We start from the raw sequence: 12,507 nt of genomic DNA on the forward strand, positions 1-12,507 counted from the left end.
TGTTGCCCTTCCACAGTGCAGATAGGAAGCAGTCTTTCTACTGGTTTTGAGTAAGAAGTGCATATTAGTTGGGCTCTTTTGTTCTTTTGGTTATAAGGAAGTCAAGGGTCACCTTCCTGTAGAGAGCCTGGGCTGTCTCTGCTGTAACTAAGTCTGCTGTTGTCACCAGTTTGGATTAAGTATAAAATGAAACTCTCCCTGTTTCCTCACTTCTGCTTTCCCCAGGAAATAAGCCTAGAGTTTATTTGCATGATTCAGAGAGAAGCTGAAAGAGCCAGTGAGAGTTGTTGAAGACTGAAGGGGCTCTGGTATCTTGGGGCCTTCTGGGCAAATCCCTCCAGGAAAGAGCAGATTTCTGGGGCTCCGATGCAGCTGAAGTCTCCCCAGTGTGGGAGATTCAGGAAAGATATCTCAGGTAGGTCACTCAGGCTTCTCCATCAGCCCAGGCAAGGCCAAGGCTGTCCTCTGGGGCTCTGAGCCCATGTAGGGTAGACGAGGGCCAAGCCTTGGCGTCTGCCTTGCTAAAGAAGCTATATGGTGTGTTTCAGGATGGTTGGTTCCTTGTAAACCTGGGACTGAGGAGGTGAGCTCTAGCAAAGGCAGAACTGAATAAACCCATAAGGTTACAATATTAAGATGGAATGAGGCTCTAAATTGATTCATCTTTTGTTTTTTTTAACATCATTTGGTCAGGCTGTGTCTAATGTGTTTTGTTGTAATCTGAAGAGCAGCTCACTTTCCTTCAGTTTTTCCCAGAGTAGTATATCCAACTGTTGCTATCAACCCCCCAGATTAAGGAACTGGTAGAATTCTTTCCTTCCTTTTGGGGATTGTAACAGGAGCAGGCCATGTGTAACATCAACCTGGGTAGACGTGAGAGAAAAATTGCCTAGTGTGTTCTCCCTTACAGAAGCTTAGAGCTGCCCATTTGACAGATGAGGAAACTGTGACCAAGAACAACTAACTTATCCAGAAAGATAATCAATAGCAGTCAGAATGAGAATCAAGTTTTCTGACTACAATGTTTAATGTTCTACTTTGGGCTCCTTCTGTACTTTCTGCTCAGGTGCCTTGAACCCCCTGAATTGGGGGGGGGTATTGGAAAAGCCATTGACCTGGGAGTCAATAGGCTAGTTCTGACACCAAGTACATTGTGAACCACTTTGTGCTTAATTATTCCTGCCCCTAGTTTCTATATAATTTATAAGATCATATCTAGACCTAACAGGATATTATGACCTGTGTTTGCTTTCCTCCATTGTATCACATCATTTAGGTCAGTCTTCCTTGATTTTGGTTCATGCTTTGGATAGTTTTTCTGCTTTCATTTTTTTAATTCTCTATCACTTGTCCTTTGTCCCATACTCTGAAGTCCTTGACTTTTGATAGCTGATACCTAATAAATCTAATTTAACTGGTCATTTCCTCCTTTGGCTCTCATAAAGTTTTGTACTTCTCTTATGATTTTGAACTTTTTTTAGTGCATGACTTATTTTACTCACTTCTAAATAATAAATTCCTTGAAGGCCAGGGTTGAGTTGTGTTCTACTTTTTGCACAGGTGATTTGATATTAACTTCTTGGTAAAATGTCAATTGTGGCAGCCAAGTGTAGAGCCTGGGGTTTAGTATTAGGAAGATTCATCTTCATGAGCTCAAATCTGACCTCAGACACTTAGTAGGCAAGTCACCTAACCCTGTTGGCCTCAGTTTTCTCATTTGTTAGTTGAGGTAGAGAAGCAAATGGAAAATAAATCTAGTAGTATCTTTTCCAAGAAAACGCCAAATAGAGTTACAAAGAGTTGGACACCACTGAAATGACCCAACAGCAACAACAAAAACACTTGTTATTGTAGGAGCAAAATAATGACTGTAGCCTACAGCTTATAAAGCAGGTAATCCGGGAGATACCTCACAGAGAGTTTCTTAGGTCAGTGAAATAATAGATATGCTAAAAAGAAAAAAAGTCTAGATGAGTTGCTCTCAGTTATATGCTAATGAGTTCAAGTGTTGCTCCTTTTCCATAACATGTTTTCATTTTGAGATAGTTTGTCTGAACAAATTGGCTCAATCCAAAAAAATGCAATGGTTGGGGAGGTTGCACAATTTAGTATAAAAATTGCTTTCACAGGACTTGAGTCTAAAACCTGGCTCAGCATTTACTAAATTTGGGCAAATCATTCAACCTTTCTGGGTCTCAATATCCTCATCTCCCAAATGAAAGGTTGGATTGGATGACTTCTGAACTTCTTTCCTGATCTATGACTTCATGAAACTTTATAGAATTGGGATAAGAGGAGAATCCTAGGGCCAGAGGACCCTTTAGTGGACGCAATGCAGTCATAGTGGACAATGATTTGCTTTGCTAAGTCTTGATGACTAATGAGGAGAGGTTAATCAAACAGATTTACAAATTGAAGACTATTGGCAGGCATTTTTGTGCTTCTAGGAAACTTGTATTTTATCTTAATATTATTTTTTCTTCCATATAATTGTAATTAAGTCACATAAACACAGAACTTTAAGACTACTAATATGAATATATTTTATGGAACAAGGCAGGGGAAATGTGGCTACTCTTCTTATAACTAACTGAATCCTAGTGTGACCAAGAGACAGTTGCAACCTTTTTGGGTCTCAGGCAACTCCATAAAACTCAAAGTTAATTTTTATTGTGATTGCCATTGGGAGAGGAAGTTTCTATACTCATAAATCAGAGGTCCCTGACATTTAACATTTGAGAAAATAAAAGCTCACAGAGATTAAGTGGCATAACCAACCAGGAAGTATTATTATTAGAATTTTAATTTGGGTCTATTTTTGTCTCCAAATCTAGGACTATTCATACTTTTCTTTTTTTCTTTTTTTTTTGCAAGGCAAATGGGGTTAAGTGGCTTGCCCAAGGGCACACAGCTAAGTAATTATTAAGTGTATGAGGCCAGATTTGAACTCAGGGACTCCTGACTCCAGGGCCAATGCTCTATCCACTGTGCCACCTAGCCACCCTGACTATTCATACTTGACTGTACTACCTCACTCCTGCCACTCCAGTTTACTTCCTTCAGGACTAAGTCAATTCATTTATAATTCAGTTAAGTGCAATGGCAGTATTTGCACTTCTATTTTGGGATCTTGATCTCCAAATTTTGTAATTAGCATCAGCTGTCTGACAACAAAAATATATTCTTATAAAAATCTTCCATTTTACCTTCTTCCTTTCAGACAGAAGTACTCTTGGATTTTCATTAACTGTCTGATTAGAATATACACACATATACATGCACATACATATATAGAAATATGTATACAGAAATAGGATACATATATGCATAGATATATATGATGTGTATTATACACACATGCACACACATACATATACATGTGTAAGTATGTATGTGCATTTGTGCATTTTAACTAAGTGCCTAAAAGCAGATCACTTAACCTCTTGGAGCACCAGGCAAATCTTTTAATATTACAAGATTCAAATGTTTTGCCCAGATGCATCAGCATAGGGAAATTTCCATTCCAAAAGTTCCTTAACCTGGGAAAATTATAGGACCAGACATCATCATCATCATCATCATCATCATCATCATCATCATTGTCATCATCTGAATAATCTATAGGTTTAAGACTAAAATAGTAGATATAGACATTTTATAAGCAAACCAAGTTGTACTTAATAAATTTTTATGTTTCTCAAATAACCTAAGGATGCTAAGACATTGTTTTTGGAAAATTGGTATTCTTTCTCCCAATATTTCCTTTAGATCTATAATCCATCAAAATGTTCTATGTATACTCAATAATATGGAAGTTACTATACATACACAAAAAGAAACTGAACCTGGTTAGGAGAACTCACTTGTGTTCCTCTATTATTTTACTATTGGAAAAAACCACAAAGGTGTGGCAGAATATATAGGTATTATTTAAAAAAGGAAGTATAGATAACATTGAGTAAGTTCCTCCTAACTGGATGATTCTTTTTGTTCATCAGAATCTCCATTTCTGACCGCAATGGAATATTTTTTCTGTTCCAAAATTGAATGAAAATGCTCATTAGTACATATGCAAAGCACACTTGTGCCACACATATAGTAAGTGCTCAATAACTATTTATTGAATTAAATTGATGTCACATGTTCTTATGCCAAATTTAGAAAAGATTTTCAGTTTTAACCCTCTTTTATCTAAAAATTTGACATGGCTGACTACCCACTCCTTTGTCTTTCAATTCTTTGTTTTTGTTTTGACACAGTAGACAAGCCTAAACAAATTTAACCCTCTAGAATAAATAATCCCACCCCTAATAATGAAAGAAGTATAAAAGTGTTCTTGATTTGGAGAATATTTAATATATCATTGAAACTTTACAGAGGAAGATAGACTCCTGCACTAGGATGACAGATTTATGAAGTATTCCAGATCTTTATAAAAAGAGTAATAAAAACTAATAGTTCATATGACTTTACACTTTTAAAATTTACTATGTGTGAAAAGCAAGAACAGGTACTTTAACTTTATTAGATCTGTAACAACATTGTCCATTGTACCTAAGTTTTGTGGCTGTTTGACATTATTTTCATTTATATTGTTGAAGCTAAAATGTGTGTGTATTATGCTTCACTCTGCATTACTTCTTTTTAAGTTTATTTTATCTCCAAATATGGTCTACCTAAAATATATTCAGGTTTTCTAAAAGAAGTTGATTCCCCATCCCCATTCCCTTCTTTTTAAAATAGTATTTAATTCTTCCCCAGTTACATGTAAAGACAAATTTTAACATTCTTTAAAAAAATAAAAACCTTTTGAGTTCCAATTTCTCTCCCCCTCCTTCATCTCTTCGCTCCCAGAGACAGTAGGAAACTTGATATAGGTTATAAATGTGCAATCATCTGCATTACTTCTTACAGGTCTTCTCATATTTCACTGGATTGTCATATTCTTTATTTTTTTCATTTATATACCAGCTTTTTCTCAACTCTTGGATTCATAGGTGTTTGATTATTCTTTCCACTTACATAGTTGTTGTTGGGTCAATTATGTTTTTGATACTGTCACTTCATTTCATAATAGTTCATAATACTTAAGTCTGCCTGCCCATGCTTCTTGGATTCATCATGTTTATTGCTTCTTACAGCATAGTAATATTCCATTCCATTTATGTCCCATTCTCCAATTGTTGGACAGCTACTTTGTTTTCAGCTCTTTCCTACCATAAAAAAAGTGTTGCTACAGATATTTTGGCAAATATGGAACCAATCTATTTTTGTTTTGAGATATTGACCTCTTGGGGAAATGTGGCTGGCACATTTATTAGTGAGTTATTAGTTTCTAAAATTCCCCTATAGGTCCCCTGGCCTCAGGCATATTCCTAACTTGAGAGGAAATAATGACCCTGCTCAAAAGTTTGCTCTACATAGATTATTTCCATTGTCAGAGGCTAAGAATCTGTCTTTTTTTTGGTGGTGGTGGGTAGGACATTTGTGCCTCAAATTCAGTGAGGGATTATGGAATAAGAATCATGCACAAAGTAAAGTTTATTAAAGCTCTACCTGATTCAGATAGTGGTTAATGTGGGCAATGACTTATTTTTCTATCATGTGGTAAAATGTTAGACATAGTATGTGCAGAATCAAAGATGTGATAGCTCCCAATCTGGATCTACTTCCACATTAGAAGGGAAGTAAAAGAGTTGATGAGAGCTTCTGAAAGAATTCAATTTTGTTAAGGAAGTAGCCTTGGTTATCTAAGGTACATGTAGAAAGGGGTTGATGGAGATTAGGGGCTTGTGGTCTGAAAAGGTTTGAAGTGGTCAGTGTGGGAAATGAAGTCAAGAATCCATGAATGGAGATGAGGAGGAATTTTGAGCCACAGTGAAGATCCAGGGGGGTGGCTAGGTGGCATAGTGGATAAAGCACCGGCCTTGGAGTCAGGAGTACCTGGGTTCAAATCCGGTCTCAGACACTTAATAATTACCTAGCTGTGAGGCCTTGGGCAAGTCACTTAACCCCATTTGCCTTGCAAAAAAAACCCCTTAAAAAACAGTGAAGATCCAGAAGAAAACACATAATTTGCAAAATGGGCAGGACTGGGGGATTTTGTTCAGCGATACTTGGTAACCTGAGAAGTTACTCAGAGTTTGTCTAGACCTGAGGATTAGCAAGTTGTCTGGGCACAGAAGAAGGTTCCAAGTTTCAAGAATTTTAATATGATAGCTTTTGAGTTTTTAATAATAGCATTTATTGAGTGTTTTAAGACTTGCATGGGCTTTTACATATGTTATCTCATTTGATTCCCCACATCAACACTATGAGGGAGGTGTTGCTATAATTACCATTTTATAGATGAAAAAATTGAAGCCCAGGTGAATTACAAGATTGCCTAGATTCTCACAGCTTAGTAATTAGCTGAGATTCCAGTCCCCTGTCCAGTAAACCACCTTGCTTCCTTCAAGTAGCAAAAGAAAGAGTAGAGATTGAATAGGAAGCCAAATGAAGCCAAAGTGTGAAGTGAATCAGGGGAACAGGAATAAGTCAATGAACTAAAACAGTCAAGGGTGCCACCATTCTCTTAGCCACTCAGACTATCATCCCCCACTTCTTATTCTTTCATTCCATACCACCCCCCTATTATCAATCAATGATGCTCTGTCATTTCACAGTATACACCTTTTGTACATGCTCCCTCTTCTCTTCTGACACTGCACTCACTTTGGTCTAGGCTCTTATCACCTTATACCTGGACTATTACTATAACCTGCTGGTTGGTCTGCATGCCTCAAGTCTCTTCTTACTCCATTCAGTCTAGCCTCCATTCAGTTCTCAAGTTGATCTTTCTAAAGGGCAGATTTGATTTTGTCCCTCTCCTATTCAAAAAACTCCAGTGATTTCCTGTTACCTCCAGGATCAAATTTTAAATCATATTTTTGACCTTTAGTGATCCTCATAATCTTTCCCCTTTCTACATTTTGAGTTTTCTTATAACTTAATCCCTCTACCTTGTGATCCAGTGATGCTAATTTCCTTAGTATTATGAGAAGAAAACCCTCTCTCTGCAAACCTTACATTTTTTTTAAATAAGTTTTTTTTTAAGTTTTTACAAGGCAAACGGGGTTAAGTGGCTTGCCCAAGGCCACACAGCTAGGTAATTATTAAGTGCCTGAGACCGGATTTGAACCTAGGTACTCCTGACTCCAAGGTCCGGTGCTTTATCCACTACGCCACCTAGCTGCCCCTAAACCTTACATTTTTGCTAGCTATCCATTATGCCTGTTACTCATTGCCTTCTCAACTCTGCCTCCTTGTTTTTCTTATTTCTTTCAAGTTTTTGTTAAAGTCATACATTCTGCATCTACCTTCTCCCTGAGACTAACTTCATTTTATCCTGTCTATATCTTATTTGCATATAGTTTGTATGTTGTTTGATCTTTCCTAGATTTGATTTGAGTTCCTTGAGAGCAAGGATTATTTTGTTTGTTTTATTTTTTATTTTTGCATATCTCTAGTTCGTAACATAATATCTGCCATCTAGTTTGTTGTTGTTCAGTTATTTTTAGTCATGTCTGACTCTGTGATCCAATTTGGGGTTTTCTTGGTAAAATTAGTACAGTGGTTACTGTTTCCTTCTCTAGTTCATTTTGCAGATGAGGAAACTGAGGGAAACAGAATTATGTGACTTTCCTAGGGTAACACAGCTCCTAAGTGTCTGAGGTTGGATCTCAATTCATGAAGATGAGTCTTCCTCACTTCTATCACTCTATTTGCTACGCCACCTAGTTGCTCCTGGCATATCATAGTCCCATCATAAATTCTAATTGATTACTTGAGCTCATAATGATAGTAGAGAAGATTTAGTGTGAGTGAGATAGTGGAGAAGTTGGAAATAGGAGCCTGTGGTCAAGGGTTAGAATTTCAAAGTTCTGAATCTTGGAGATGATCCAGCTCCCTAGTAAGATCTACAATAAGGCTATACTGGTATGTCACTGAAGTATTATGGAAATGGGGGGGACATTGCTGGTCTTTTACCTTTCTAAGTTTTAGTTCTGTGCTACTTCCACCTTCTCAAAGAATTATCTTTGATATTTCCATCTCCTTCACATGTTGAGTCTAATATCACTATGTGCTGATCATTTTTCTCTTAGATATGCTTTTCAATATTATTATTTTTTCCATTTTTTTGCTTTCATTATTCTAGCTCAGAATAACATTACTACAAGCCTGGTTTCCAATGACAATGTCCAAGTTAGCCTTTCCTACCTTTGTCTTCTCCACTGCATCTACTAATTTCCTTTATTCCCTTGTGGGGAATCCTCTGCTTCTTCAGGACAGGAATGTTGTTTCATTTAAAATTTACATCTCACATAGCATTCTTCATGTCATATAGTCTATTAAATGTGCACTATATTTTATTGAGGAACATTCATAGTTTTCATTGCTTTGGACTTGCCTCTTGAAGCTAGCTCATCCATAGCAAATGATTTGAATAGCAGTTAGATCTGGGAGAACATAGAAGAGACCTAAGCACATTTTGCTTCCTGTATTTTATGAACTACTACTTTCTCTTTGGCATTCTGACTCTACTACTGTTTTTATTTTTAATCTTCATTTAGGAATGTTCTATTTATGAGTAGCTTCCCTAATCTGCCACGGGTGAAATGGAATTTTTTAGTCATTACAAAAAGAATTGCGACAGAACTCAAAATATCAGTTTCTTCATCAGCAAAATGGAAATAACATTGTTTTCACAAACCATCCTGTGGAGGTGCGATAAGGAAAGTATTTTGTAGACTCTATAGAGAGAGGATTGGGGGCTGTGTTTTTTTAAATATAGGGAATTTACAGTAAAAGAAATAGTATCTACTTATATAGGTCAATACCTTTTCTAAGTTTAGAGTCTTAGAGGTTTGCCTAATGAACTAGGAGGTTAAATGACTTCCTCAAGATCCCACAGCAAAGGTGTTTCAGAGATGTGCCCTGAACCTAAGTCTTTTTTTTTCTCCAAGATAAGTTTTTTATCTTCTATACCATTCTACCTCTCATGTAAATTATAAAGTACCATATCAATGTGGCATAATTTAGAGGCACTAGTGGTTTTGTAGATAGAGAACTGGTCTCAAAGCCACCTCTTATGCCTACTGATTCTGCAGCCCTGAACAGGTCACTTGAACCTTTCAATTCCGTGGTCTTATTCCTAAGACTATAAGATGATGAGAAGATGCCAACCTACATTAATAGAAAGGATTTCCTCATCAGGAATTTCCCTTTTTTAGTGAGATCACAGATCCAGTTTTTATCATTATTATTTAAGAGGTGGAGGTGGAGCTACTCAGTGGTACAATGGATAAAGCATCAACCCTGAAGTCAGGAGCATCTGAGTCCAAATCCAGCTTCACATAGTTAGTAGTTGTATGACCAAGGGCAAATCACCCAATCCTGATCTCTCCCTCATCCCCTCTCCACCCGCAGTAAAAAAGGTAATGCGGATATGATGACAGAGAATGTCTTTGATTTAGAAGTCTTGACTTTGAGTCCAGAATCCACCACTTACTGATTGTGTGATCTTGTGAGCTAATACTGTAAGCTTTTAGGGTTATTGTGAGGCAAGCCCATTTCAATTTCTTAACATTGGGACCACTTCACTAACCTTTCTCCCTCCTACCTTTGCAGTCTTCTTATGCTTTCCTCCAATAAGTGTGCTTTGCCATCCAGCTCCCCTAACCTAGTTTTCTATTTCTCTTGCATGAAACTCCATCTCCCAGTTTTTTCACTGGGTGTCTCCTTTGCCATGAATGCTCTACCTTCTCTTCACTGGGCTTCCCTGACTTCTCTCAAGATCTAGCTCAAACCCTACCTTCAGTCAGTCAGCAAATATTTTAAAAGTTATGTCTGTGCTAGACATTGACTTAGAACTGGGGAATCAAATGGAAGGGAAAAGGTAGTCCTCTCCTTTCCCATCCCTCTTTCCCACTCACTATATCTCCTTGCTAGTATCTTCACTCTGATGCTATCATCCATTTCTCTCTCTCTCTCTCTCTCTCTCTCTCTCTCTCTCTCTCTCTCTCTCCCTCTATATATGAATATGTATATATGTATCTTATATGAACACATTTATTTGCATACACCTCAATGAAATGTGAACTCATTGAGGCTAGAGATCATTTCTTAGTTTTTTATTTAGTTTTTAGTTTTTTATATCCCCAGTGCTTAACTTATATGCTAGCATATAATAAGACCTTAAGAAGTTCTTGTAGACTGACTCCTGTAGAGTATTATATACTCTACTTCAATTTTCTTCTGTCTTCTCATCCTGCTGAGGGAGTGACCTTGGATCTCCAAGGCTTCTTCAGCAGAACTGTAGCCTTACCAAGTTGGAAAGGTGTGGAAAATAATATAAACTCAACGATCAAACTATTTGTAGATCTTGTTTAAGTACCAACTTACTTGAAGTACCAGAATCTCAACAACAGGTTGGTCAGAAGATGGTGAATTTTTAAGCATGATACTCTGCCAAGTCCCAGAGTTTCTGTGATTTCTCTTTGGAGGTTGTACCCAATTGCTAAGGTACAACATACCCCTTACTAATGTAAGGACAGATTTCTCAAGAACTGAAGAAAAATATCTTAGAAGTGTGAACTATTCTTACCATGATCACTACAAATGTTAATGTTGGCTCCCTTTTAAATAGGGTTTGCTCAAGTATCTTTGGTCCTTCTGAACCTATGAGAAGTGATTCATGCTTCATTAACTATAGGAGAAGAGAGAACATGAATCTTCAGATTAACTTCTGCTATTTTTAGGAAGTAGATGCAAATCCGGCATCCTAGCCAACTTTCATTTCAAAGAAACATTCTTGTTTTGACAAGGTACCTACTTTATTGTGCCCACTTCCTCTTCTATAAAGAAATTTGGGGGTAGGGGAAATGTGTAGACATGAAAAGTCAAGGGAGGCTTCTGCAAAGGCCAATTAGAAAGAAAGAACAGAATTTTTTATGGGCTCCGATAACTGATCTATGGAAGGGTTCTTCATGGCTGGGAGAAGAGAGCTTTTTTTACTGTTATGAGAAAGTTTCACTGTGGTTAGGAGCAGGATTTAATGAATGCTATAATGATTTCATGGTTATAGTGTGGCAATAACCAAGTCAAGGTCATGAGAAATAATCCTTGCCCTCCAGGCTTTTTCATTTCAGAGCAAAGCAGGAAAGATAGAAGCAAACCAACTATTATTATCTATTTGTGTATAAATTTTATGTTTAAGTAAGGGGGGGATAGTTCACACAGTTCTGGATGTGAAAATAAGTCCATAGTCATTATGCTTCAATAGCTCGGATGTGGTGATTAAAGCACTGGTGAGGACAACTGGACCCTCCTGCTTGACCAAGTTGTGACTTTAACTTCTTTGGGCTCCCATTATCTCATCTGTAAACTGGATACCCTAATAAATGTTTGTTTACCCATTGGCTGAGTGGACTGTTATGACTATCAAAAAGTATAATGTACATAAAGAGATTCATGTGTCTTCAAACACAGTAAAGACTGGTTATTATTTCAGGGAAAGCTGCATTAGACTCTGGCCTGTCTAGCCTTGCTCTTTTTTTTTAGGTTTTTTTTTTTGCAAGGCAATGGGGGTGAAGTGGCTTGCCCAAGGTCACACAGCTACGTAATTATTATGTATCTGAGGCCCGATTTGAACTCAGGTACTCCTGACTCCAGGGCTGGTGCTCTATCCACTTTGCCACCTAGCTGCCCCTAGCCTTCCTCTTTGATCTTCAGTCCTTCATATTCTTGTTCCAGATTCAGTTTGAGGCCAGTTTTAGTTTTAGTTTTAACTTCAGACAAAAACATCATAGAATTTTGTTGTAAGTGACTTCACTTCAGAGATAATTGTAATCTAAACTCATTGATTTTTATAAATACAACGAAATTTGCCCAAAGTTTATTAAGAACTTTATTGGCCATTCCTAGTTACAAAGATAAAAGTGAAAACAATTGTTTTTTTAAGGAGCTAACATTCTATCAGGGAAAAATTATATGTACATTAATAAATAACTACAGTATATTCACAAAGTAAATGCCAAGTAATTTTGGAGGAAGAGGGATGCTAATAACAGAAGATATTATGAAAGCCTTTTTGTAGGTGGTAGCACTTGAACTGAGTTTTGAATGGCGCAAGAAATATCAAGAGATGAAGGTGCAGACATTGCAAACAAAGATGAGCTTGTGCAAAGGTAGAAGTTAGAAAATTAAAGTTCATATAGAGGTAACTATAAGTATACTAGCTTTGCAAAAAATCATGGCGCATATTAGGAAGAAATGTTGACAAATGTAGATTAAAGCCAAACTGTGAAGAGTTTTAAGTGTCAAAGAGAGGATTTGAATTTTTTCCTCAATGACCCAGGGAAACATCAAAGCTTCTTGAGCAAATGAGGGACATGATCAGACCTAGAAATATCCATGTGATTGCTTGTGGAGAATGAATTGAATAGATGTAGGGAGGTCAAGTAAGAG

The 12,507-nt window shown here is 37.1% G+C and overlaps 1 protein-coding gene across 1 annotated transcript in view; it reads left to right on the forward strand.

Moving 5' to 3' along the window:
• Positions 1-240: 240 nt before the first annotated feature.
• LOC141521025 (WD repeat- and FYVE domain-containing protein 4-like) overlaps positions 241-12,507 on the forward strand; it is a 56,566-nt gene continuing 44,299 nt past the window's right edge. Inside the window, exon 1 of the mRNA XM_074233117.1 lies at positions 241-415. The gene's annotated coding sequence lies outside the window, so the exon portion shown is untranslated. The remainder of the gene's footprint in view (positions 416-12,507) is intronic.

This window comes from Macrotis lagotis, chromosome 4 (genome assembly GCF_037893015.1).
Source record: "Macrotis lagotis isolate mMagLag1 chromosome 4, bilby.v1.9.chrom.fasta, whole genome shotgun sequence".
NCBI classification, from domain to species: Eukaryota; Metazoa; Chordata; class Mammalia; order Peramelemorphia; family Peramelidae; genus Macrotis; species Macrotis lagotis.